This window comes from Rana temporaria, chromosome 5 (genome assembly GCF_905171775.1).
Source record: "Rana temporaria chromosome 5, aRanTem1.1, whole genome shotgun sequence".
NCBI classification, from domain to species: Eukaryota; Metazoa; Chordata; class Amphibia; order Anura; family Ranidae; genus Rana; species Rana temporaria.
Genome location: NC_053493.1, coordinates 328,594,836 through 328,600,835, shown reverse-complemented (window position 1 = coordinate 328,600,835; position 6,000 = coordinate 328,594,836).

Here is a 6,000-nt window from a genome sequence, read left to right as displayed (position 1 = left end):
ACGGGCTGTGTCTGTGTCCGCTCTGCATAAGCGGAGCGGACATGGACCAGCCATGTGACTGCACAGTAGGCATCAGTGGACAGATTCCCCACTGAGCAGGCAGATTACCAACAGAGCCTGTCCCATGTGTAAGAGGCCTAATGCCTGGTACACACAATGAGATAATTGGATGATTGTCCGGTTTTCTTTCCTTTTTTTTTTTTTGCATGCTAATCTCATATTGAAAATTAAAAGGTTACTAAAGTTATGCAAATATTTGTATTGTATTTTCAGGTGAAAACTGAACTGATTGAAAGAAAATCGTTCAATCTGGTATCGCATGAGAAAAAATGTCATGCTTTTCCTATTGGATAATATCGGATGAACTGTCGTGATCGGCTCTCGAAAGCTGTGTAATTGTACGATTGCTTTGAAAGTGGTGTTTTTTTTAAATTTTCTTATCGTGTGTACGGGCCATTAGGTGTCAAAATGATAGCATAAGCATGGTCAGAAAATCTAACGTACCTATATGATGGTATCAGCTGGGTAATTTCAAAAGTGAGATACTATCAGCTCCCATCTCATGTTGACAGCCACTTAAGTGGCACTCACTCTCATTTTATTATTTTTATACAGGCATGAGTTTGCAGTTGGGGCAGAACCCAGCCAAAGTTAAGAAGGACGGTGCAGTTTTGCTACTCCTTTACTTAACCCACCGTTCCTGCTGGCCTGGTTAATATGCATGTAATTAATTCCCATTTCTGGTTCTGAGCCCAAACATGCAGTGATATGAGGCCTAATTAAGCACTAATTAGTATAACATTTTTAAGTGCTGTCTCTGCCTAATTAGATAAAATTGGATGTTATTAAAGCAGATTGCCATTAGTTTTGCTGTAATACATTGATATTTGATAGCATTTGAAGTGCTGTTTCCGATGTAGTTAGTTTGAGTCCTTTCATCATTTTTTTTTGCTTGAAATCAAAGTTAATTACTCCAGTAAAAATAATTTACTGTATTAATACCTAGACAATTGAATGTCTGCTTGAGAGATCTGTAACACAGTAATGTCAGTGCTTTCTAATGAATACATATCAAGCACCAGGTTATTTTAGATGTCAGCTGTCAGACTACATGATCCTTCCTAATTAATAGTTCAGTGGGGTTTTATATAGTAAAGACATTTTATGTAACACCTAAAATATTTCTGTCAGTCAATAAAATAGACATGCAAAAATGAAAAAAGAAATATAAAGACACGTTGAGTAAGCATTTTGTATCATGCATACGATGTAAAAAAATGGTGTTGCTGGTTAAAGATGTGAATTGTGCTGCTACACCAATAATCCAGTTTAACTGGAAAGATTATCATCCGGGGACCGATAGATAAACAGTCAACACAAGCCTGCAATGAAGATTTGAAATATTTGTTGCTTTTTAACAATTGCAAATTCCAGAGCGTAGATACTTTAAGCGGAGCTCCACCCTAAAGTGGAACTCCCGCTGATCGGAACCCTCCCCCCTCCGGTGTCACATTTGACACCTTTCAGGGGGGTGCAGATACCTGTCTAAAGACAGGTATTTGCTCCCACTTCCGGCCACGTAGACTGCGGGCAGGACGTAAGTTTCCCCCCCCCCCCCTTTGTGTTCTGGGAACACTCGGCTCCCAGAACACAGCGAGGATGGTGGGGGGCAGCAGAGTGACGAGCGATCACTTGTCCTCTGCTGCGGACGGCGCTGGACTCCAGGGCAGGTAAGTGTGCTGATATTAAAAGTCAGCAGCTGCAGTATTTGTAGCTGCTGACTTTTAATATTTTTTTTCAGCGGACATCTGCTTTTAGGATATACTTCAATATGATTTTATTTTTTTCTGTAAGTACAAGTAAAGCCTCATACTCACAATCGGATTTTGTGTGTTGACAGCCTGTTGACGCAAAATACGACCGTTTGTACTCTCCATCGGACAATTGTTGTTGGATTTTCCACGGACAAATGTTGGATGACAGGCTTTAAAATTTTCCGTAGACACCGGTCTGTTCAAAGGGAGGTGCTAATAAGCTGAAACTATGTTCATGTTTGTTGGCCGATGATTGTGTGCCGTTTGTATGCAAGACAAGTTCCTGGCCAATGCCCTTCGGACAAAAGTCTGAGGCTTTGTCTGCGGAAAATCCAATTGTGTGTGTCCGAGGCTTAAGGGTCTAAAGTAGGGATAAGCGTAATTGGGAGTTTTATCATTTCCCCAAGATTTCTGGGAAAATCAGGAGATTTAGGCACTGGTGTCAATGAAGTAGGTGAAATAAATGTGTTTTTTTGGGGGTACAATGGACTTTAAATGGCTACTAAGGGTTATGGCAGACCCTTTAATTCTGGATATGCTTGTGTGCCTAAAAGGCTTCTTATTAGCCCCTTATGTTATTCATTTATTTCCCGCAAATGGAAAAAAACTGACTGTGTAAAAAATGTAAAATAGCAACAGTACGCAAATAACGATCTACTAGACACATAAAACAAAAAATAACCACTTAAAGGGGTTGTAAAGCTTCCCATTTTTTCACCTTAATGCATCCTATGTGGGGAGGAGCCGAGATAGCCACAGAGGGACCCCAGAAGACCACGGTGAGCTTTCCTGCTTAGTGTGGCCAGTTTTTAATAGGAAAGCAGGGGGCCTGGCAGGAACACCAGGGATTTCACATAAAGGAAACATACAAAGAGAAGAGGATACTTTTTCCTACAAGTACATGGTAGAGTGGGCACATATCAGGACTATGAAATGCTCCAGTCACAAACACTTTTTTGAGTTCTGAGTTCTTGCTTTGGTAAAATTTTGCCTATTGCAAAATAAAATTTCCCCACAATCATGCCGTTCATCCTAAATCTGAATCAGTGTCCCAATTTTACCAGTTCATCATACTTAATTTTTGAGTTCTAATGACCTAAGCAGCCAATCAGAAATCATATCTGACAGAATAAACAAAAATCTGGTTGACCTATGTTTACTTTGGCATTGTGTTTTTGAAGAAGCATCTGTTGTTTGCCTTGTTCATTAGAATTTCCTGGTGTCATTTGCCTATGAATCTATTAATGCAAGACTGTGGTTGTAAAATCAGAAGGTTTTTTATCTTAATGCATTCTATGCATTAAAATAAAAAGCTTTCTGTGTGCAGCAGCCCCCCTCCCCTAAAACTTACCTGAGCCCCCTCTCTGTCCAGTGATGTCCACGAGTGTTTCAGATGTCCAGGACTCTCCCTCCTGATGAATAAAATCTGCCAGTACACAGAGGTTTTTGGGGTTTCATTTTATGAACAACTGACACAATGCTGCTGTCACGGTTATGTTTACCAATTTATTGTCGTATCTCTTTGGCCTTGGAATAATTTTTGTCACTTCACTTTTTTGTTGCGTTTTAGTTTGGCATTAAAGTACATTTTTGTCAGGTCCCTTTCAGTCCCAACGCATTTTTTTCTCATCACTTTCGTTTTTCGCATTTTGCTTTGATCATAAAGTAGTTTTCGTTACGCCACCTCCGTTTTTTCACGTCACTTTGCTCTTAGATGAGTCTTTATCCGGTCACTTTAGTTTTTATTCCTTCATTGTAGTCTGAGTATTTTTTGTCATGTCATTTTGGTCTTGGGGTAGCGTTTGTCTTCTCACTTGGGTCTTAGACTTTTTTTTGAGTGTCACTTTGGTCTTCGATATCTTTTTTTTGCCATTGTACATTTTGGGTAAGAATGTACTATTGTGCTGCTTTTAATTTTTGCTTTTCTGCAACTTAAATCAGCGTATTGATGCCACGTTGTATAGTTATGTTAGTGATTTATTCAGCTCTGTCCTTTTTTTTTACCGGACAATATTTTTCTTCTTTTGTAAAAGAACTGTTTTTTTTTTTTTTTTTCAATTTAAAAACTTTTGATCCTTTAGAACTAAAAGTGTGGGCTTGATTATCAAGTTACATTTTATTGCAGATGTACTGAGGTTTTTAAACCGACTTGCAGTGAAAAAAAAAACATAAAAATTGCATTATCTGCCATTTTCTGTTTTATTTGGCTAGAATAATATGTCATCAATCACTGCAGGATTTAGTTTTATTTTATTTTTTAGCAATGCATAGGCTTTTTAATGTGTATGCCATCACAAGATAAATGTGATTGTGTAATGTTTCTGCCAAGGTTCCTTTGGTTTCTGGAAATTAACAGATCAAAATGCAGCTTTAAAAGCTGGACATGCTATTTGCCCTGGGGCACCTTGACATACTAATATAAAGGTGTCGGGACAAACAGTTATAGAAACATGCAGTATTTACTTATATTGCCACCTGCTGGTTAAATATGTTATTGCTGCATGACTATAAAAATGCAACGGTTTTAATGAGAAGAGCGTGTTTATCAAGTTTTTGCCTCACTTAATCATGCTTTTTTTGTGGTCATTTATTGAACAGCAACATTAAAGCTAGTAAAGTTACTTTTCAAGTCCAATGAAAAGAAATGGAAATAAAAATAATCATTATAAATGAGGCCCAGATGGAAAGAAAGTAGATTTTAATTTATATATATATATATATATGGGTTAAAAAAAGATTTTTTTGTGTGTAATAATACCACCTTAAATAGTTTGTAACTGGCATTTATAAGAAAACCTATTGTTCGGACTCCATTGTTTAGTACTGTAGGGGTCTCTCTAGTTATTTGGGACAGAGAGCTGCAATTACAGATATATCTCATGTAAAAGTACAATAAATGTACATAAATGTATATCTGAGAGATATATATTATTAAAATGTACGCTTGGTACAATTATATAGCAGCCCCTCCTCCTCACAAGACTCATATTAATTCCTTGATTTAGCTATAAATCATCGACTAGGTGGCACACCAGCTTGTAAAAATCCTCCCTAGGTATAGCATGTGCGCTTCCATTCATTGCTATGGAGAGTTAGTTCAGAGTAAAAGCTGCAGGAAGACTTTAACATCATCCACTTGTCATCCCATTCATAAACAATGCAGGAAAGTGAGCCTTCACATCATTTATTAAAACTATTAGTTGCTGATTTGAATCGGTGGCATCCTGCATAGTTACCAAATATAGAATCTTCAAGACATCTTTTATGGTTTAAACTCATTTATTCACAGAAGTGTAATAATGGCTCAAATAATTAGGAAAATAAACCAACAAGGACAAACGGCTTCAAGGCTCAAAATTTCAGTACTAAAAATTGTCTCTATTTCCCCACTGTTTCCAATCACGTTCATAGCTGTCATTATATATGGACATTTTAATCTGTCTGGTGCATGGCCTGTGAGATGTTCTAGCAACCTTACAGAGTTTTCATTTCTCAGCATAGAAAACATCAAGTGGTGGGTTCATTTGGTTTAATAATGTCTAGCAACAGTATGATAATGGTGTGCCTATAAACAATGTGAATAGTATGCTGACTGCTTCTGCACACTCAGGCTGGGTTCACATGTATGCAAATTGGATGTGGGTTTCCCCGCATCCAATTCGTATGACAGGAGACTGTGACCGGCTCACAATGGAGTCAGTTCACACATCTCCGGAGCGGCCGCATTCCACACTGGAAAAGGTTCATGTGCGTCTTTGGGTCCGTTTCAGGCAAAAATTTGGACCTGATTCGCCCCCTGAAACGGAGAACAGCGACGCACTGGACCCCCTGCTGCAAGATGCGGCCGCAGCTAGTTTGAACCCGGCCTGAAGAATTATCACAATTGCCTTGGGTTATAAATAGGATAGGTAAATCTACTCTAAAGTTCCATCAGTAATATTCAAGTCCAGAAGAAAGTTTATTCCAAGCATAATGTGTATAAATATATGTTTTGGGGGGCATACTCCAACCCCCTCCATTAGGGTTGAAACAGAAGTAAAAAAATATCACAAATAAATAGCTATTATAAACATCAAAGTTGGACTATAAAGCAGCCTTTCTCAACTTTTTAACAGAGAGGAACCCTTGAAATAACTTTCTGGAATCGGGGAACTCCTGCTAAAAATGACTATATCTACAATGATAC